Source organism: Leptonychotes weddellii, chromosome 3 (assembly GCF_054177405.1).
Source record: "Leptonychotes weddellii isolate Sample4059 chromosome 3, ASM5417740v2, whole genome shotgun sequence".
Classification (NCBI taxonomy): Eukaryota; Metazoa; Chordata; class Mammalia; order Carnivora; family Phocidae; genus Leptonychotes; species Leptonychotes weddellii.
This window is the reverse complement of record NC_138371.1, coordinates 140,006,372-140,030,043: the sequence shown is the minus strand read 5'-3', so window position 1 is coordinate 140,030,043 and position 23,672 is coordinate 140,006,372. Positions and strand designations below refer to the sequence as shown.

Sequence of the window (23,672 nt, the reverse complement as noted above, 5' to 3'; positions counted from 1 at the left end):
TTTAAGTCAGACCCAGTGAGAAAAAGAAATGCTCAAATAAAGCCTGGAAGCTCATACTGCAAAAGCAGCTGAGCTAGGATCCTAGAAGGACTTTGTCACTACCTCCTGAGGAAGCAAGAAAGCAGACCGTTCAAGGGGCTCAACAGGTACAGCGTGAGGCATTCAATGTTTATTTGCTCGCTGCTCCTATCAGGGTCTCCTTTAGTTCTCCCCTCTGACACCAGAACTGTTAAAAGAAAGACTAAGGCATATTAAAAATTTTAAGAGTTTATCTGAGCAAGAATTGATTCAAATCGGGCAGCATCCAATCTAGCAGACAGAAAGGAGCTCAGGGGAGTTGTACAAAATAAGACTTTTATAGGCTGAAGGGAGCAGAAACGAGAAAGTTACACTAGATAAAAGAGCGGGTTGGTTATTGCAAGGTTACTTTCCTTTAGGGGATGGCAGGGGTCTATCAGGCAGATTACCTCACTAGTGCTGATCAGCTGATTCCTGATTGACTGGTTTAAGATTCCTTTTCTGGGAAAGCTGAAACTGTAATTAAGTCTTGGTTTGGTGATAGGGGACTTAGTGTAAGCAATCCATTTTGGGCCTCTTGCCTTGCTTTTAATACTGTGCAACTAAATATAGTTTAGAGACCTTTCTAAAAAGGATGCAAGCTTTAAATTCAAGAGATGACAAGAAAGTAAGATAAACATTCTGATAGGATTAGTCCTTCATATTTTCACATGTTGAGATGATTTAAAATTATATTTAGTGTTCTTACTTGTATAGTTGATGAATTAAATGTACCACTTTGACAAATATTTGAAAGATTATTTTTGCTTTATTTTTTCTGCTTTCAATTTTTTGCTAGATGATTCTAAACTGTAAACAACATGCTGTTCAGAAGTGAGTTTGAGATTTGGGATCAAACCCACCTATTCTAATGCAGGCTTTGCCACTTACCTGTAGAAACAGGAATAGGCTATTTAATATTTCTTTAAAAAAAAAGATTTATTCATTTATTTTAGAGAGAGAGAGAGAGCACGTGGGGAGAGAGTCTTGAGCAGACTCCGAGCTGAGTGCGGAGCTCTAAGCGCGCTTGATCTCAGGACCCTGAGAATACCTGAGCCAGAAACCGAGATCTGAGGCCTAGCCAACTGCCCCACCCAGGTGCCCCAGCTATTTAATATTTCTGAATTTCAATTTCCTCATGTGTAAAATGGCAGTGATAATATCCAAACTTTAAAGGCATTGTGTTAAATGTAATAAATATGTAACTCCTAATTTTCTAAACACAATAAATACTCTCTTACCTATTCGATAGAGATCATGTATCAGGCATCTTTGTATATCCAGCGTTTAGTATACTGCATATACCATGTGCATGCAAAGCTCATTTTTGTTGATAACTGCTCCTTGAAAAAATAAACTTCTAGTGAATACGCTTTACATAAAAAATCATCTGCTAGAATATCCTCTTATTACTTGAAGTAAGTTTTTAAAGAAAATTTAAATGAGGTAATATTTACAGAATATATATTGATTTTATCAGTACTATTGTTTGTGCAGGTGCTATGTAAAATTGGAAAATAGTTAGCATTGTTTTGTACTTAGTGTGCTTGTTTTACACTGCTTTCTTGGGTTATTCTATTGTAAAATAAGTATGTGCAGAATTGAGGAACTTGCCTAGGAGTTAAGAGCTATCAAACCTGAATGCTGTGTCACCACAACTGGTTCTCCCAAAAGAGAGTAGTAAGGAACTATGAACTTTGAGTGACCTAAGGATGACAAACCTTTTTTGGAAGTAACTGAAAACTTTTCTCACTGGGGATTATTGCCATTAAATCCTGACAAGATTTACGTAACACATACAGTTCAGTCCATGGGGCTAGCTTTCCTTAGTTATCATTAGCATAAGTTGCATGAAACCCCACCTCCTCTTCCGTATAGGCCTAGCACTCAAACCACAGACTTCTTTCCCTAGATCAGTGATCTATACAGCATACTTCACTGCCAGACATTCCCTTGCCTGGAAAGTTAATACACTCAAATTTTTGCTTTATTTTTGTTTTGTTTTGTTTTTTAACTCTGGTGACTTTGTTTTATTCTTTAAAATTCTGTTTGCCCCTGGGGCACCTGGGTGGCTCAGTAGGTTAAGCGTCTGCCTTCAGCTCAGGTCATGATCCCAGGGTCCTGGGATTGAGTCCCGTGTCCTGCTCTCTGTTCGGCGGGGAACCTGCTTTTCCCTTTCCGTCTGCCCGCCACTCCACCTGCTTGTGCTCTCTCTCGGTCTCTCTCTGTCAAATAAATAAATAAAATCTTAAAAAAAAAAATCATCTTCCCCTTCTTTACCCTCATGCCGCCCCCCCCCAAAAAAAACGGTTAACAGAAGCAAAATCACATGGCTATGGAGTGACCACTAGGGGAAGAGAAATGACCGTTTATATTAGTAAAGAATATACTATCTAATAGGGTTCTCATGAGCCACATGTGGCAACTGAGCCCTTGAATGTGGCTAGTTTAAATTGAGATGTGCTCTAAGTGTAAAAATACACAGTAATTCCAAAGACAGTGCATATACACATGTAAATTATAAAGATCTCATTAATATTTTAAATTGATTTCTTTTTTTTTAAGATTTTATTTATTTATTTGACACAGAGAGAGAGACAGCGAGAGAGGAACACAAGCAGGGGGAGTGGGAGAGGGAGAAGCAGGCCTCCTACCAAGCAGGGAGCCCGAGGAGGGGCTTGATCCCAGAACCCCGGGATCAGGGCCTGAGCCGAAGGCAGACGCTTAATGACTGAGCCACCCAGGTGCCCCTAAATTGATTTCATGTTGAAGAGATGGTATTTTGGATACATTGGGTAAGATAAAGTGCATTATTAAAATTAATTTCACCTATTTCCTTTTGCTTTTAAGATAGGACTATTTTAGATACTTAAAATTACATATGTGGCTTATGTCTTCTATAGGACAGTCCTGGTTTAGAACTTAACCTGCCAATTGTGTTTCTCTGCTCATTAACAGAAATCTTCTCCCACAATTAAACTGAGGGACAATATAAAGAAGAATGGTTAGAAATATGAACGAAAAGATTTTGTCTGGAATTCTTGGCTAAAAAAAGAAAAGAAAAGCAGCAAATAACCCTCGCAGGGTTGACAGCCCTAAGTGGTTTCCAAGTCTTAGCCATTTATCACTCTGAGAAGCAGAGTTCAAAACCACTAATAAGCAACAGTGCCATTGAGGATATAGATTAATTTACTTAATATGGGTATGCTGTGTCTGCTCTGAGTATAATAGTGATAGGTGTAGGAGAGGAAAAAGTTTTTCTCCACCCACCCTCTTAGGGTCCCTTGATGGATCTGAAAATTAAACTGGCAAAGACAGATTAACAGGATGAAAGCACATGTATTTATTTAATATAAGTTTCATGTGACATGGGAGACTTCATAAGAAAATGAAAACCCAAAGAAACAGACCTGAGTATTTTTATGCTAGATTTCATGAAAAGTGGACAGTCGTGGAGAGAGATGATAAGTCAAAGAGTATGAGGTAAATACAGTAAACTGGGGGAAACTTAGCAAGGCCTATTTGTTCTGATTTTTTGCAGCATTCCTTTGTTCTGAGATAAGGATGCTCCGTTCTTCCATGTATAGAGGGGGAGCTTCTCACATGAGAATTTTATGACCTATTTCAGAGGAGAAGGGTGGGGTAAGGTCAGGTTGAACTTCCTGCTTTTGTTGTTTTCTCAAACCTCTTCAACTTAAAATATTCAGTATGCCAAGGTGTCATATTTTGGGGGTAGCATGTCCCGGACCCCATCAAGGGACATTATAAGTGCATAGCCTTACTATCTGATTAGAGAAATGTTGTATGACCTCAAACAAATTGCAACAAAATAGAGCATATTGAAATTGGTCATATAGGTAAAAAATTACTAGGTATATATTAATGTGGAAAATTAAGAAGTAGCTTCTTTTATTTTATGATAACCATATCCATTATTCCTTCAGCAAGAAAAACACTGACAAAATCCCTAGAATTTCAAAATAACAAATATGAAAAACATTTTTCTGTATGAGAAGCTTCACTTAAGATTTTTAAGTATTTATTCCATTTATTAAATCAACTTAAGAACTAAGGAAGGAGTGTCCTGCATATGTGGTTTAAGTTAAAGCATACTTTTTCTTTGGGGTTTTCAAAACAACTGAAATTTATAATGATTGCTTTTTAATGACTCCCAAATATTCCACTGAATCGATAGGCTAAAAATGCACAAATATATAATTTCCATTTTAAAAAAATGTCGTGAGGAACAACCCTTAAACCTCATATCATAGAGTACATATCTTTTTTTTTCAAATAAATTTTTTAAAGGAGAGGTGCATATTGAAAGGAAACACATTGTAACATCATTGTTAGAGCTATAGGGTGTGTCACTTTGTACTTTTACATACAACATAGGAGACTGACTCTTTTCTAACTATGGCATCTCTAAATTTTAATCTTTCAAAACATATACTGATTTTTATTTCCCAACTTGATGCCTAAGTATTCACATTAATATATGCTTTATTTCATAGTCTTAATTTTTTTTTTTTTAAGTAATCTCTGTGCCCAACGTAGGGCTTGAACTCACATTCCCAAGATCAAGAACTGCGTCCTCTTTTGACTGAGCCAGCCAGGCGCCCCTTAAGTTTTTTAATTATAAAATTAAAGTACCACAAAAGGAGTAATGAGCAAAATTCTTTTCATATCCAAAGAAAGAATATTGGACTTGTGTGATGAAACCTGTTATGCCCCCAACAACCATATGGCTTTATGATTTTCATATCAATTATCTGAGTCACAGTTTCCTCATTTCCAAAGCAGCAGTGGTGGTAGTTAGTATTTGCCAGTGGAATTTTTGAAGTTCCAAACAAAAATTTTGTTTTAAAGTTATATCATGTAAACCGTACCATTATGGAGTATCTAATGGAATTTTTAACCCTCACAGTTTCCTAGTATTTATATAACATGATTAAGAAGCTTCCAAACTCAATTGTATCTTACTCTGTTATGTGGAATTGAAGTTCAGTTAATATCTGAAACAAGAATATAATTTTAGACAACTGAATAAAATCTGTGAAGGAATAATTATATCTTTAAATGAAAGTTTACTTGTTTTCAGGTATTATTTTAAAATTAGGTGAATAAAAAACTTTTTGCGGGGGGCCTGGGTCGCTCAGTCGGTTAAGCGTCTTCCTTGGCTCAGGTCCTGATCCCAGGGTCCTGGGATCGAGCCCCGCATCAGGCTCCCTGCTCAGCGAGGAGTCTGTTTCTCCCTCTCCCTCTGCCCATTCCCCTGCTTGTGATCTCTCTCTCTCAAATAATTTTTTTTTAAAAGAACTTATTTATCTTATAATTGTAAGTTTGTACCCTTTTACCAACTTCTCCCTATTTATCCTACCCTTCAGCCCCCAGCAATCACTTTTCTACTTTGTTTCTATGAGTTTGACTTACATGGCAGATTCCATGTATAAGTGATATGATACCAAATATGCCTCTGTCTTTCATTTAGCATAATGCCCTCAAAGTCTACCTATGTTGTCACAAATGACAGGATTTCCTTCTTTTTAAAGACTAAATAATATTCTAGTCTGTGTATGTGTGTGTGTGTGTGTATGTATCTTAAATTTTTTTTATCCATTTATCAGTTGGCGGACACTTCGATTGTTTCTGTACCTTGGCTATTGTGCATAATACTGCTGTGAACATGGTGGTACAGATATCTCTTCAAGATAATGCTTAAGTTTTCTGTGGATATATACCCAGAAATGGCATTACTGGATCATACGTTAGCTCTATTTTTAATTTCCTGAGGAACCTCCATGCTGTTTTCCATAGTTGCTGTACAATTTATATTTCCACCAACAGTGTACAAGGGTTCCCTTTGCTCCATATCCTCACCAATACTTGTTTCTCTTTCTTTTTTGAGAATAACCATCCTAACAGGTGTAAGGTGATATCTCATTGTAGTTTTGATTTGTATTTGCCTGATGATTAGTGATGTTGAACACTTTTTCACGTACCTGTTGGCCATTTGGGTGTATTCTTAAAAATGTGTTTTTAGGGGATGCCTGGGTGGCTCAGTTGGTTAAGCATCTGCCTTCGGCTCAGGTCCTGATCCCAGGGTCCTGGGATTGATTGAGCCCCGCATTGGGCTCCCAGCTCAGTGGGGAGCCTGATTCTCCCTCTCCCTCTGCCTGCTCTCCCTGCTTGTGCTCTCTTTCTCTATATCAAATAAATAAAATCTTAAAAAAAAGCCCCCAAAAAACACAACCTCCCCCCAAACCAAAGCAAAACAAAAAAACAAAACTTTTTTTTTCCCCCCTAAATGAACACATCCAAACTCCTGTTCTTTAAAAAAGCTCAGATGTGGAAGGTGGTGGGGACTTGCATGTTTTTCTTTTCATTTTATCTATCACCATTCAGCGGACTTGCAACAACAAAAAAAATGATTAAATACATGATTAACATCATGTAAGCATGCTTCATTCCAGTTTCCTGACAAGATACCAAATCCTCTGAGTTTTATGTGAGAAGTAATCCCAAGATCCAATGTCAGCGTAATTCCCCAAGACAGCTTAAATATTTATCATTCTTTCTTAAATCAAGTAATCCCTTAGGTTTGTTTGGATTCCATTTCTGCAGATATACGTATCAATATCCATCCATCTATCAAACACATATCTCTTTACACAGGCATATATACACATATACAGACACACATACATGTATTTTTTCCCTTGGAATACCCTAAAGGATTGTTGAAATGCTTGCCATTTGTTTCTCTTCATAGTATTCTAATGAAATACATTTTAAAAAGTGTGCATGGTTGACAAATTCTATCTTTTGGGGAAAGTCTAAACCTGGAAAAAAACATGAGGGGGAGAGACGTTTATTATGATTACTAGACTGGGATCTCAGTAGGCTAGGATTATTGTAAGTAAAATTGATTTTGTCCATGATTTGATTTTAATCTAGTTTCGCAGAATCATATTCTACAAGGAACAGATATTTAATTTAGTACATTATGATGAAAAGGCTTCAGTTCAAAGAAGTTTAATGTATTTGATGCGATAAAAGCACTAACTGATTATTAGGCTTTTAAAAATAGTTATTCCTTATTATTTTATTACCATTCAAATAATTTATTATGCTCATAATATTTATATTAAATATAGAAATATTTTAGGGGCTCCTGGGTGGCTCAGTCGTTAAGTGTCTGCCTTCGGCTCAGGTCATGATCCCAGGGTCCTGGGATTGAGTCCCACATCGGGCTCCCTGCTCGGCAGGAAGCCTGCTTCTCCCTCTCCCACTCCCCCTGCTTGTGTTCCTGCTCTCGCTATCTCTCTCTCTGTCAAATAAATAAATAAAATCTTTAAAAAAAAAAAAAAAGAAAATATTTTAGGCTCTCGTACTGGTACTCAGGCTAATTGTCTCTTAAAATGCAGCACTTCCTTAGGAAGGAATAAATAGGATTTAAAATTTGCTGCACAGTTGTTTTGTTTTGTTTGATCTGGAGATTTTCTGAGAAACCACTTGCCATAGAATGAGTTGGAGCTGTCTACTTACCAGCTACAGTGGTAAGCAAGAGTCTATGGAAACCAATCTCCTTTAATTTTCCAGTCTACTGTTTTCCAATATCAAGGAGTTAGAACACTTGGCAATTTTGAAGATGCTGCTCAACAGAGGTCTCTAGCACTTTAACAGTTGGGACCAGATGGGACTATTTTCTGAGGTTAAAACCAAGGCCAAGAGAACGATCCAAGCAAAGGAAAAGAGACAAAGGGGGAAATTCAGAGGGTGGCATCTCATATTTCTTTTTTTATTGAATAATTTATGCCGAAACGTTCTTGCTCTCTCTTCATTGCCCCTATAGGCTCTGGATGCTATATAAATATCGTGTCAATTCATCACATTCCTTGAAGCTCCCCAACTTATTTGTAGTACGGCTGTCCTCCTCATCTGCAGTTTCACTTTCCATGGTCAAATGAGCGTAGCCTGGAAGTAGACGATCTTCCTTCTGACTTCATGTCAGAAGGTCAGTAGTAGCCTAAGGCTGCATCACAGTGCCTCCATCATCCCCTCACTGCATCTCATCAGGTGGGCATTCTATCATCTAATGTCATCACAAGCAGGCTGAGTGCAGTACACTAAGATATTTTGAGAGAGAGGCCACATTCATAGAACTTTTATTACCGTATATTGATATAATTGTTCTATTGTACTGTTATTGTCATTAATATCTTACTGTGCGTGATTTATAAATTAAACTTTATTATAGGTAAGTATGTGTTGGAGAAAACATAGTATATTTAGGATTCAGTACTATCCACAGTTTCAAGGCATCCACTGAGGGCTTTGGAACATACCCACTGCAGATAAAGGGAGACTGTGATGTATTTTTGAGTTGTAATGAATACAAAGAGAATCCACATTTTTTTTAAAGTTAAGGTTGTGCTTTCCTTTTCTGTAAATAATTAAAACTTTTAGCTTTATATCATTAATTCCTTTACATTTTGTTATATTAAATTACAAAGTCACATCAAAATGGCTCTATGCATACAGCATTCACTTTGTTGTTGCTTTTAAGGTGAAGAATTAAATAGTACCTGAGACCCAATGGGAGAATCCGCAGTACGGTGTACAGAAAAGGGAGTGACCACTGTCAAATAGTAATAGCTTTTTTGCTTTGGAAAGCTTAAATTCTATGAGCCTCAGGTTCATTTAGTAAGCTAAATGGAACCTTAATAATATCTACCTGCAAGAGTTACTGTATGTATTAAAATTATGCAAATTAGTTAAAGCACCTCCCCAAACTGAGCACTTAGTTGGCCCTTGATATATGGTGGCCGCTTCTTCTGATATTTATGCTTCCTGACTCCCTTGTGGTTAGGTGGTCTCTTGTGAATAGTACACAGTGAATTGTGGGCAGGAGTGAGGTTTATTCCTTCTGGGCCGGAGCATGTAATTTCTAGTGTAAGATTGTCCAAAACTGTTTATTTCTCTCTACCATGGCAACCAGCAATGTTACAGGTAGTAGTTGCTCCATCAACTAAGATCCCAAAGTGAGTATGACACAGAGTAGAGCCTCTAGCTGATCTGTGATGGACATGCAATATGTGTGAAGAATGAATCCTTTTTATTTGCTTTAAACTACTGTGCTTTGGGGGCTATTTACTGCAGCATATCTACCCTATTCTGATTTACATAACCTTTAGATAGGCATAGAATGTAATACCAACATTATTCTGGTTCTTTGAAACTACATACCATTTAGCAAATTCTGACCTGGATTAGGAAACTTTAATGCACGTGTTTTAGATTGTTTCTCTTCCCTTTTAAGAGAAAAGTGATGAGTATATCCTATTGTTCTCAAACACATGAGAAAAGACCAAATTTACATCAATTTAATTAAGCTGAAACACGTTTAGCTAGTGTCTCCAAAATTGTTGTAGGACACAAATTCACTCCCAGTACTTTTGATTTCAGAATATTTTTGCAATTCACTACATTGCTGAATGAAATCTATCTGTATACAATTTTGAAAGTTTTAAAAAAATGTAACAGTTTAAGACCAGCACTCCAGATGTTGTAAGGAACACACAATTGTTCATAGTTCCTGATGATTATATTTTTCTTCCTTTTCAACATATATCTGCCTCTGCAAATGTGAGCTCGCAGTATACAATGTGCAATATGCAGTCATACAGTGAAATGGCAGGAGATGTGCTTGCCTTTTATATTATCTAAGATAGTTAACATTGTGAAAGAAGTCTTGCATCCTCTGCAAATTTCTCCCTTACCACTCTTGAGAACTGCAAAGAAGGCTTTTCTGTTGTCAGATGGCTGTAGCATGCTAGCACCCCTTCTGATTAACACTGGAATTTTTCCTGCAATATGTTGAGGAATTTGGGGCACAGGTCACACGCTTAAAATGTGTTTTTCTGTTTTTTTTAAATCTATCTAATCTTCCCAATTTCTTGTCTGTTTCACTATCTGTTTGGGGCAAGTAAGACTGACAGTGCTACCTTGGATTCCTGTCACTTGGGGCCTGGTGAAATAGCGTAAGACACATCACCCACGCTGAAGCAAGTGAGCACTCCTTCGGCCTGTCTTATCAGTAATCTTTGACTTCCACCAGCTGCAACTGCTAGAGTACTTCACTCAGCCTCCTTCTCCCTCCTCTCGACTCCGGAGTAATGAGAATTCCCCGCGTTCCTGCCTATAAGCCCTGCACTGAGATTACATCAGTTCATTTAGCTGGAGCTTTTCAGGCACTTGTTGGCAGGAATTGATTTCCTTATTTCGGTCCCTTTGCTTTTGGATTCTGCCCAAAAGACAGATTCAAGGAAGTGAATTCTCCCTTCACAAGGTCTGTTTCAGATAATTACCTGAAAATGTTAGAAAATGTAAGCCAATAGGGAGGTTGTTTTTCTTTATGTGTAAACCCACTAAGAACCTAAGAACGTGTCTATAATGCACTTTTCTTCTTGGGCATTTGTTGAGAAGCAAGAGACAGGAAGGGAAATGAGAAAGTTAATTGATTTGCCTTTCAAATTGTTTCATTAGAAAGTTTCTAAAAGATCAAAGGTTCTGAAATAACCATAAAAAAGTAAATTGAAAAAAATACAGCATGTATTTTTAAACCAATCTTTTCTTCATCAGTCATCATGTCATTTCAAATACATTCCCTGCCAGTTTTCAAACCACATCTCTTTTGCATTCAAATATAGCAATTATTTTATACCTATGCTACGTGTATATACAAAAATATGATTAATGCATTGTCCCTGCTCTCAAAGACCTTGCAGTTCAACTGGTATTAGGTTTTCTGCTCACTTGACTGTCTCCATAACAGACCTGCAAGGTCAAAGGAACAGAAAAAGCTGGTATCTGTGGATAACTGCTGTGATTGAAGGAAGCACCTCCGGACTGCGTAACTTAGGGCAATGGAAACTGGAGAAATGAAGGGGGGAAAGTCCCTGTTAGAAGGAGACAGAACTGAGGGTTGCTGGAGGGGAGGGCATGGGGGGATAGGGAAACTGGGTGATGGACATTAAGGAGGGCACATGATGTAATGTGCACTGGGTGTTATATAAGACTGATGAATCACTGAACTCTACCTCTGAAAATAATAATACATTATATGTTAATTAATTAAATTTAAATACAAAAAGGGAAGGTTTTACCTTTGGTTTCAGTTTTTACTGCTACTAGACAATACTAGACAATATTTTTTCATATTTCACATGACATAATCTAACTTCACATGAGTACAAAAACAGTAATTAAATTAAAAAATCATTTGACTTGTCAGCTATGTGAGGTGTAGCTTTGTTTGGTTCTATAATGATGATAATGATGACAGTGATAATAATAATAATAGTAAAATAGTACAAACCAGATCTTATTCGCCAAACAGGTTGCTCTTACTTCCTCCCCAAAGATTACATGCAGGAGCATTCTAGTGTAAATGATCTTAAAGGAAGCCTTTTTAGAATAGACACCAGAGAAAGGAATTGTGGAGGAAAAATCCAATCTACATCATCTGGAAAATGATTCAAGAATGGGTAGAATTGGCCTATATTATTTTTGATGTTCTGCTTGGATTTGAGTCCATGAATGTTGCTCTCAGAGTAATTTAGAGAAAGTAATTTGGGGATAGAGAAGGAAATGGAAACAAAAAGGCTGATCTGAATATCATCATATTTCTATTATATGGTGATAATTGTTAGAATTGTGGTGCTGGTGGTGAGAATGGAAATGAAGGGGTTTATAAAATAGCCATTTCAAAACAAAACATAAATAATATCCAGGTCTTAAAGAGTGATTCGATAATGACAGGTGAGAAAAAAGAATCTAAAGCATTTATTATTTGTGAAGTGATGTAGCAAACAAAAATCAAAATTAAAACAACAAATAAATGGAAGGTAAAAAATAAAACAGGTATTTGTGGTTGTAAAGGTCCTAGACTTGAAATTTAGCTCTTCACTTCTATTGTCAGAGCTTGGAGAAATTACCTAACTTTTCAGGCCTTTCCTCTTGGGCGAATTGGGCTGTTGTAAAAATTACATGGAATAAAGCGTGAGAAATATCCACCACCTGTGGTCTCCGTCGCTCCTCTGGAGTGCCAAGCAGTGCTCAGGCATTTTGTGCACTTGACCTCTTGAAATCCTTCCAGCCAAAATGCTGAGGAAGTTTTCTTCTCATTATGATGTATAAGAGTGAGGATCAAGTGATGTGAACAACCTGCCCTATTTTAGTTCATTCATATTTTAGTTCATTCATATTTCACATGACATAATCTAACTTCACGTGACAAAATACCACAGACTGGGTGGCTTCCAAACAGAAGAAATGTATTGCTCCCAGTTCTGGAGGCTGGAAATCTAAGATCAGGGTGCCAGCATGGTCTGGTGAGTGCCCTCTTCTAATCATAGTTCTCCTGGTTTCCTTACATGGGGGAAGAGAGGCTAGGGGACTCTGCGGGTGTCTTCTATCAGAGCACTAATCCCTTTCATGAGGATTCTACCCTCTCCTAATCACCTCCCAAAAGCTCCACCTCCTAATCCCATTGTCTTTAGGGATTAGGCTTTCACCATATGAATTTGGGGAGGGATACAAACATTCAGGCTATGGCCTGCCTGGAGTCACAGGGATGAGTAGCACAATTAGAATTTCTGTCTAGGTCTCTCTGAATTTAGAACCACACTCCCTGTTACACACCAGGCACTCAATAATGGCATTTCTCCTCTTTGCAAAGTGTTTGTTATACTTCTTGAACATATAGCAAAAGAGGAGGGGAGTCACGCCAGAGGAAAAAAGAAAGAACATACATAAACACAGAATGTTGGCATTATGGATGCTCTTAAAGCAGTAAAAATCTCTGAGAAGCTGATAGTTTCAAAGTTAATTTTTATAAAATTGAAGATATGTTAATTAGGGTCTCTGCTCAATGTCAGAGGCCCTCTTTGGCCAACTACCTTATCTACAGCCACACCCACAACATGTTGCATTTCACACCCTGCTGTATTTTTTGTAAAGATTTTATTTATTTATTTGAGAGAGAGAGAGAGAGAGAGAGAAGGAGAGAGGAGCAGAGGGAAAGGGACGAGCAGACTCCGCACTGAGCCCAGAGCCCGATGTGGGGCTCGATCTCACGACCCTGAGATCACGACCCTGAGTTCACAACCTGAGCCGAAATCAAGAGTCAGATGCTCAACCAACTGAGCCACCCAGGAGCCCCTGTATTTTTCTTTATAACACTTTATAATTACTTGATAGTGTATTATAGTTTTATTAAAAACATTTTTTTTTCCTGTTTTCCCACTGGAATGTAAGATTCATGAGGTCTTGGACTTTGTTTTGCTTGTTCTTTGTACTCAGCACCTAGAACAATTGTGTCAGATTGTAGGCAGTAAATATGTACTGTGCACATAAATGGAAGAGTTTCTAGGTAGCAGACAGTTACAGGTGGACAACATCTGTATTGTGCTTTCTGTTTTCAAATAACAGAGGAGGACAGAACAGGAAGGAGAGAACAGAGTTGTTCTGGAACTTTTGGTTCAGGGTGCTTGAGTGATCTTGTGAGAGTTCAGGCTCTCTTGGGGAGTGGCCATGTAAGAAGAAGAAACAGCATGCAGTTGGGTGTAATTGGAATATTCTCACTAATGGGCTTATTTATTAAAATTTCCTTTAGACACTTCTTGCTCAATATATGTCAAAAGACCCCTTTTTAAAAAGTTACACCTGCAGCGTCTGGGTGGCTCAGTTGGTTAAGTGTCTGCCTTGGGTTGAGCTTCTGCCTTAGGCTTAGGTCATGATCCCAGGGTCCTGGAATTAAGCCTTGCAGGTAGGGCTCCCTGCTCAGTGGGGAGTCTGCTGCTTCCTCTCCCTCTCCCTCTGCCTCTTTCTGCCCCTCCCCCCACTCATGCTCTCTCTTGGGCTGTCTCTCAAATAAATACATAAAAATCTTTTTTAAAAAATTACACCTGAAAACAAGTAGTGTATATGTGTTTACAGTAATTAGAAAGCTGTCCTATATTTGCAGAATAGCTCTATCCAGTTAGTTTCAGAATGTGGGCTTCCCTGTGCCAGATAATGCCTTCATGTCTAGCTAAAAGCCCTTTCCAAAGGTGTGCTAATGTATAGAAAACTATTAATACAATTATTTGTTACTCTTTGAGGGTCAGAGGTGAGCCACTTACAGTGTTGCCGTTTAACATTGATCGTAGGCATGCTGTTACTCCTATTTAAGATTCCCCACACACTCCAGTGCATAAAAGTCTGTTTGCTCTCATTTATAGTAATACTCCTGTGGTAGGAGGAAAAGTATGTATAGTTATAAGTTCAATTACAGCTCCTGGTTTATCAGTAGTAGTGTCCTAGACTGGACCATGGCCCTGACGAGGGCAATGCAGTGAAAAATGAGGATCATGCCGAGTACAAAGGAAACTTAAAATGAGATTGGGTTTAAATTCACTGCTGGGACTTGCACACTTGGCACAGAAGAACATGGGGTCACTATAGTAAGATAAGGTACTATTTATTTATTTATGTATTTATTTATTTATATTTTCATTTTTTAAAGATTTTTATTTATTTATTTGAGAGAGAGAGAATGAGAGACAGATAGCATGAGAGGGAGGAGGGTCAGAGGGAGAAGCAGACTCCCTGCCGAGCAGGGAGCCCGATGTGGGACTCGATCCAGGGACTCCAGGATCATGACCTGAGCCGAAGGCAGTCGCTTAACCAACCAACTGAGCCACCCAGGCGCCCAAGGTACTGGTTTTATGGCTGTTGTTTAAATGCCTAGAACTTTCTCTTGGATAATGTATACGTTTTGTAATGTGTGTGTGTGTGTATACGTACTTAGACACAAAAACATAGATATGTATGTTTTGAACAAATAAGCTTTATTTGCATATTGAGAGATAAAAATTGTAAAGTCATAAAAATGCCTTTTCCAATATTATTTTTTACAATGCTTAATAATAAAAGAAAATATCAGATAATGTAAATATAAGACTTTAGAAATAAGGTTTCCTTATGATTTTAAAAGCTATTTTTAAGGAATGTTACTATTTAAATAGGATATAAACTCAGTTTTTAAATTTTTATTTGTATTTATTTATTTATAATTAGAGTTTCAGAGAATAAGACTGAATTGGAAAAAAAAAACAACTACAAAAATTGTAAGCAAGAAAGAGAGACACAAAAGAGCACTGCATTTTATTTGTGGGCTTATTATGTGCCAGGTATATTGATTGTTTTTTTTTTTTTTTTGGTGGCAATGCTAGTTATGCTCAGAGATAATATAAAAGCTAAGTATCCTCTCTACTTTTAGAGGAAAGGATACAAAATTAAGACATTCAATAATTTGGCCATTTTTAAATTGGTTGTCATTGGTAGAGCCATAATTTATACTTAGATCTTTCTGAATTCAAAGTATATATTCTGGGTTTATCTAATTTTTCTCCCTCTTTCCACAAAAATAATGTTAGCTTGGGTTTTGTTTGTTTGTTTATTGTGTTTTTCTTAACATATAATTTAGGAAAGGGCATCACAGAGTAAGCCTAATTCAGTGCTGGGAATGCACAAAAATCTCTCAAACACAGCAAATACATGGTTAAGAGGTCTAGATTAAGTACATCTCTGATTTTGATGGCCAACTATTGTGCTGATGATCTATTACCTTGTTGAAAGATGCACACTTTGATTATTTCCAAGTGTTGTCATGCTGAGAATTTCATATCCTCTCAGTTATTTCCCTAGATCAGTTGTCAATGGATAAAAAATTGGTTTGAATCTGAGAAGGAGTGGTTAATTAAAAAACTACTGTGCTTCCCTTTGGATTTCTGTCATTTATTTATTCATTCAACAGATACATGATGAATACTTACTTATGTAGATACTGTGCCAGACCTTGGCCTGATCTTTATGGAGCCTAAGGGCTTCTACAGGAGTCAAGAACACAGACAGGTAATATAAAGAAGAGAAGTAGTGTATGGGGTCCATCTGTACTAACCCAGAAGATACCTGCCTCATGTTAAAGAGTATCATTGCTACTCAACACTTGCCAATCATTACCATGTAATGATATAGCTCAGCATTGCCTGTAATGTATTTTTTTTTTAGGAAAACAAAAAGATTTCAGATTTTATGTGAACTCATTCATTTTTAAATATTGACATTTTTTGTTGTTTTTTATGTGCAAAACATTTGGCCTATAGTTCAACACTTTGAAATGCCTTATTTATAGAGAATATGTTGTTTAAAATGTTTGCTACCAATAGCTAGTGAGTTCCTAGAGGACTAGAGTATTTGTAGAGTGTAGGAGGCAATATAGGTTAATAACTGCTCAATAAGGTAGAAATATTAATTTAGGTATCTGTAGAGTGTAGGAGGCAATATAGGTTAATAACTGCTCAATAAGGTAGAAATATTAATTTAGGAAGCAATTGGTGATACCTAGTAAGTGGGAAATAAGCCTCTGACCAAGGTGGGAAGAAAATACTTACGCGCACCTAATATATCATAGGTATATTGAATTGGTAATACCATTTAGTGACCCAAATCAATGCTGTTATTAGAATTTTCTGTTTTATAAATGAAGAAGATGACATAATTAAATAAGGTGAATGGGGTTTCATCCTGCAATAGTTGCATATTTAAAATAACTGGAATCCTGAGTCAAATATACCTGACTTCAAATTCTGGTGATTGCAAATTGTATTCTTGTAAAGTATTGTGTAAGATACTTAAACTCACTGATCATCAATTTTCTGATATATGCAGGGAACATAATAAAAACCTTATGGAACTTCTGTGATATTTATTTGAGATAATATATATGATATTCTTTGAAGAGTGTGTGACATCTAGTTGGTTCTGAATGGTAGATAACATCATAGCTGTTGTTTTGTGCTTAAAACCTGTGTTCTGTCTGCTATACCTCCGAGGGCAAAGATTTCCAAACAGTGTATCAATGGTATTGAATCTTAGGAAAGCAGAGACAGTGGCTTGTTATCTTTCCTCATATTTGGTTATTTTTAAGTCGCTATGCTAGTGGGCCCAAAGGCCACCAAGACTAGACCCATGCTTCTCTGTGGATACAGTCAACTTTAGCATCTCTCCCCCAAGCTCCAGTCAATCAGATTCAAGCTATCCAGTTAATTTTGCTCAGCAACTAAGTAGCCACCCTTCTAAGGAAAATATACAATGAATCATGGATTTCAACCTGTAAAACACATTCAGAATTCCTGAGGTAGCTTTGTCTGGTTATAGATATTCCTAACCCAAAGGAGGCATATCAAGTAGCTATACCCTGAGTTGAGAACCATTGGTTTTCAAAGAAGCCTATATTCAACCAGAAATGTTAAAAAGATAATACCCATTTCATGGTGATGATTTACATCTTTTTAAATAAATACCTATATTGTCATCAATCTGAGAATATATGATGAATAGTGTAGTAATATAGTTACAGACTAAAGAGTTGTTCATCTTTGTATCCCAGATTCCTTGCAGAGTATATATAAAATGGTGCCTACATCGTCAGTGCTGGCTTAAAAGCTTCAGTTGAATCTGTTCTTCCTGCTTTTGTGATAGTGTGGATGATGATGATGATAAAGATAAAGCATGCACTCACACTCATGGAGTACCAGACCCTATATTAAATTCTTTACTTGTAGTTTCCCATGTAATCCTCACAATATCCCCGTTACTAAGGTGCCATTTTCATCTGCATTTAACAGAGGATTAAATGAATGGATGGGGAGGTTAATTAGTCAAGGTTTACACACTATTATAGAGCCATGATGTGAACCCAGGCATTCTGACTCTAGAACATGGGCTCCTAGAACTCTAAGGCTAGGGGTCTTCCTTAAATAATTCCCCTGAGACACACTTCTACCAAGAAAGCTTCTTTATCATCTGTAATATTGGACCTCTGTCCCCTCCTTTAGTGAATATAATTAGTAATTGACTCTGCATCTCATTGGGAGCAGGAAATCAAACATAGAGATACAAAAATAGACATAGAGATACATAGATAGATAGTATCTGGTCACCTAGCTACCTAGAATAGATGTAGCAATCAGATCCAGAAATAATCACATTTTTGTTAATTAGGCCCTCAGTGTTTTGTTTTGTTTTTTTTTTTAAGTGCCATCCATTCTTCTAACAAATAACTACTTGTCTCTTCAATAAGTAAATTGCAGCCCTGGTCTCATTTAGTACATTAACTGCCTTAGGAGAATTGATAAGACCTCTTTAAATATCCTAATATCCTGTGGTTCTCCTTTTAAGATAAAAGCACTCAGTTTTGTAGATTCTACTTTAGTAAATCCGTGAATTTTGCCTTTCCTAAAATATGCTATTTATTTGTTCAATAACTGCTTGCACTGTTTCTGTGTGGACCATTTTTCTTAGAATATGACCCCCCCTTCATCACCCCCATGTCTAGAATACGTAATTCCATTTGAATCTGATCAAAAATTCTAGCGGTAGTACTGAGCATTTAAAAACAGTGAATGTGGATTGGATAACTGATTCTGTCCACACAACCTTTGAAATACACACGTATTTATCTTAAAAATCTCAACAAATATGTCAGAATTTTCATAAAAATGATTTGACATTTGTAAACCATTTGGAACTCCTCAGTTTATTTTGACCAATGCCTTAGCAACTATTATTCTTATATTTAGTGTTTTAACAAATATACTGTAATATTACCAAAAATGCCAAAGCAAATAATAATTTTTAGTAAGTGCAATATTTTCCTCAAAGGACAAAAACAAAAAACAAAAAGCAAAAAACGGATAAGATCAAAATAGTTCAGTGACTTTTAAGCAGAGATAAAGTATTCCACTAAAGGGAAATTGAGTTTCTTAACAGAATCAACACAATGGTGAGAATTTTAAGCAAGAGTTTAGCACCTCAAGATACTTTTAGCATCATATAGTTTTTTGATGGTCTCAACAAATAGAATATGCTTAACCTTTTGTTGCCCAAGCATACATATTCACTCGTTATCCAGGCAAAAAAATACATATTTTTTGAGTATCTACTGAATACAGGTCCCAGTGACAGATAATATGACAGATGCTGTGTAGTAAACGTTCCTGACATTAAGGATTGTGATTTTTCTCAGGGTGAATTTAGTCCTGTTATTTCTACTTTTAACCCTTCAAGCTGTTCTGACTATAACAAGTTTCTTAACATTAAAGCACTGAAAGTCTTATTTTTTTTATTCTGAAGTGTTGAATGTTAATATAGTAACTCTGTCAAAAACTTGCATATACCCATCATATGTGCATTAGAAAAAGATAGCTAGAAAAACTCTGAAATTTTACTAATACTGATTTATCTAACCTCCAGGGCTGCCACATAGGTATTTTAGGGCCCTTAGATGAATTTTTTTTTTCAGACAAAATTGGAACATACAACAGAATCAACAATAATTAATCCAACATCTTTTGAACCTCTGTGTGCAAAAGCTCACATATTCCCAGACAAAATAAGCAAAGGTCTTTGCCTGCTTTGTCTGTGGGTGTGTATATGTATAAAGTAGAATGTACTTATGCTTTCATTTACAGATTAAAATATATGGAAATAGAAATGTTGCAATCTTAAAATAGCAGAATTTTATTTCCCAGTGTATTACTCTGTTAACTAAGTTATGTACCTTCAATTACAGTGAACTATTATTGATATTTTGAAGAGATTTTAGAAGTGATTCTAAATATATAGTCAGAAAGAATAAAAAGAAAACATTAATGTTTTACCCCTCCCCTTCCTTTATTTTCCCAGTCTATCTGTTACAACTAGGTTTGCTATTTTTACCCCAAAGTGGTAGGTGGGTGAGTGGGGGGAATCAACAGTTGATCAACATCAACTGATGATGATTCAGAGATACCATAATTTTAGAGCATCTTAGAAGAGAGTGTTTTACTTCCCTGAAAAGAGTGTGATGATCTCTAGCAGACTGGGTTTTTATGAGGATTCAATGAATTAGTAGCTATAAATTGTTTAGAACAATACCTGGCGTATAGTAAATGCTCATTAAAAGTTGTTATTATTCAAGTAATCACAGAACTTGTTTCAAATATGAGTCTTGATAAATACTGTAATAATATACTTCAATGTGTCATCCATATTATCAACATACTTAATTTAAATGACAACTTTGCCTGAAAGGCAAATCGTATCTGTGTGTGTGTGTGTGTGTGTGTTTTACCAGCAGGTTGCAAAGGTGTTTTGCATTATTTAGTTTGTTTTGGTGCATAAATCACTGTTTTTGAGATAGCTTATGGACTGGAGACCATATTTGGAAAGAGAGACCAAGACCTAATGGCTTTTATGTGTGTTTTAGTCTCTGCCCCCCTTTCAGTATTTTTTATCATGTTTTATGCTATTAACTGAAATTTCCCACTCCAAAGCACCATACTTTGTTTCTTCATTCTGTAACACTTTGATGTTTCTTGTCCTGTGTTGCGTTTCTTCTGTGCTATTTGTGGCTTCCGTATCCCTCTGCTCCTCCCTTCCATTCTGAGGTTCCTGGAGGATAGAGCAAAAGTGAAGGTCTAGACATATGTATGGCACTTGCTTTTGGACAAAGCTCTGGCATAAATTCTCCCCTCGCCCTGTTTTTAATAATACGAGTTGGACAGTCAAGATGAAATTGAAATTCTCAGTTTATTTCATTTGTAAATTGTTTCCTAATATAAGTTTTACTCAGATGATCTTTATTTCCTCTACCTTGGGATCTCTCCTGCTCCCACTGGCCTCTCTGAAACAAGGCACTCTATTGCACTTAACCTCTCCACCCTTTTTCAGACTATGAGCTGGTCTCTAGATGACTACTCCTTTCAAACTGATAGAACTGCTTATTTGTCACGTCCATATGGGCAACACCATATGGATATCTGCAGTGCATCAAACTCATCCTTGTCTAAAATGGCACGATCTATGCTCTGCCTTTGTAGCTTGTTTTAGTAAACAGCATACCACTTCCTCAAACCAGAAACCTTGAATACCCCTTCATTCCCTACCCTCTACCTCCACAAATAAGTCACAAAGCTCATTTTTTCTGCCGAATACATATCTCATGAATGTATATACTTATGTATATGTTTATATATAATTTATATAAATAGCTCCCTTCCTCCTGTTGCAGGTTCACCCACCACTTCTCCTCGCCTTTTATCTGAGTGCCTGCACCTCTCTCTTACCTGGTCTTCTTGCATCCACTCTTAAGCCACCTTTACTTGTGCTTTTTTTTTTTTTTTTTTTTAAAGGTTCTGCCGGTGTGATTACAAATATGATTCTGCAGTAGAACTTTCCGTGGATTTTTAGTTATCCTTCAGATAATCTCCCAAATCTTTAACAGGGCTTACAAGGTGATGTGAATACTGACCCCTCACCCTCACTTTTTTTAGTTCCTAGAGCCCTTCAGCCTCCTTTCCCTCTTAGCCTGAGGGTGTGCTTCCCCCATCTACCTGAAGCATCTTCACTTTCTCCCCTCTTCCACTCCTTAAAGGGGTAACTTCTGCTCTCACTTAAGTGACATTTCTAAGGGTGTCCCCTTGGCCCTCTCCTACCTGCCCCACTGCTGTGTATGCTGTGCACCCTGTTTGTTTACACTTCTCCTGCTGCTACTCATTGATATCGCCCAGCATATAAGAGCACCAAATAATTATTTGGGAAACTGAATTTGGATTCAGAAACACGAGGACTTAATTCCAATCACATCCCTTGGAGCTCAGTGACTTTGTGTATGCCATTTAATTTCTCTGGGTTTTATTTCCCCCATTTATAAAATATGGACTATAACTTCAGTCTTGCATGGTTGCATTAAGTTTTAATGACATATAGTAGCTAACATGGTACCTGGAACACTTAAAACAGCATGAATGGCAGCTATTATCTGGATATTTCCCAATATAAATTATTCAGCCTTCCAATGAGTTTAGTTATATAATCTATTCATCCTGCCTACCAAGATGTGACCTAACAAATACTAAGATAGCTTAACATATATTAGGAGAAAAAGAAAAGTTGAGAGGCAGATGGTTTTTGCTTGCCAAAGTTGTAAAGAATGACCAGTTTCCCTTAGGTCTTTTCTTATTGGCCCTTCACTATTTGATAATGGATTTTTGTGTTGTTTTACTTTTTTTATTGTGCTTCTGGCTTTTTAACCTTAATTAAGGACCACTAATCCTGGGCGCCTGGGTGGCTCAGTCGGTTAAATGTCTGCCTTCTGTTCAGGTCATGAGCCCAGGTTCCTGGGATGGAGCCCCGCATCAGGTTTCCTGCTCCGCGGGGAGCCTACTTCTCCCTCTCCCTCTACTGCTCCCCCTACTTGTTCTCTCTCTCTCTGTAAAATAAATAAATAAAATCTTTAAAAAAAAAGAAAAAAAAGAACCACTAATCCTTACCCCAGATCATGCAACCCATCTCCCAGAAAGATGGAGACAGGAGGATGGTTAGCAAGTCAATGACAATTTCAAACCAGCTAATGTTTTCTTTCCCTTTGTTAATGTGTATGCATTTTATAAGCACTTTCAGAGATAAAATGGCTTAACCCAAAGTCTGTAAAAGTAGGTATTTTCATTGACAAGGTCAGTCTGGTAGGTAATTATTTTGGAACAGGTTCTGTTTAAGGAACCTTGAAGTATTCTCTACTTTATCTGTGCTCTGAGTAGAGCCTTATTCCTAGTGCTACCGCATCTTCATTTGCAGCCATTAATACAATTCAAAAACCAAGTGAAGGAATAAGATTTCTAATCCCCCAAAGATCTCTCTATATATTGCTTGTTGAGCTTTTAGTTGTGTTTTTTATTACTAACTCTTGACATGTTTGTGTATGCTGAAGATTTCAATTAAAATAGACAGCAGGGTGATATTGAATCAATACTTGTTGTTTTGTATCTAGGGAAAAAGAAGCAATATGAAATATGGAAATCTGAGAGAATGTAACTGCTCTAGGACCTGCTATGAGACATACCCTCCTGCTTGTCAGATAGACATGATTTTTAGAGCAGAGAGTTTGTTGGCTTAACGATGACAACTTGCTGTTTCATTAGTTCCGTATCTTACTCTAGACAGTCACTGTTCCAATCATTAAAGTACCAATCCTGAGCTTCCATTAAGTTTGAGCCAAATGATAGCATCTTTTGGAAGTGCTTTGTACAGTAACGTTATGGAGCTGAATACTGCTTGTAGATGAGTAAGCTTGTGATAACTTCCTTATAAACTGGGTTCTGCTCTCTTTTTCTTTCTTGCTTTGGTTTAATTTTCATGAGCTTGCCAAGAACATCATTATTAGTGCTTCTTATAAATACCTAGTGAAGATCACATTGAAAGAGAGTCATTCTTAGAAGAGTGGAAAATTTACAAATATAAACTAAAGTACCAATATGGCAGGAACTGAGTGGATAGAATCACTTACTGATTTTTATTACGGTAAATTTGTGGCTTTTTTCCCCTACCTGCTCAGGGGTGTGTGAAGAGTTCAAACAGATTAGATCCAAAGAACAGTGAATTGATTAAACATATTTAAGAAGGTCTTCAGAATAAATGCTATCAGATCATGGGGTATCTCTTGCGACCAAAATTTGGATGGGAAATCC

The 23,672-nt window shown here is 36.9% G+C and overlaps 1 protein-coding gene across 2 annotated transcripts in view; it reads left to right on the top strand.

The window, feature by feature from the left end:
• The window catches only part of PCDH9 (protocadherin 9), an 859,360-nt gene that overhangs the window by 153,531 nt on the left and 682,157 nt on the right, over positions 1–23,672 (top strand). The window lies entirely within an intron of this gene.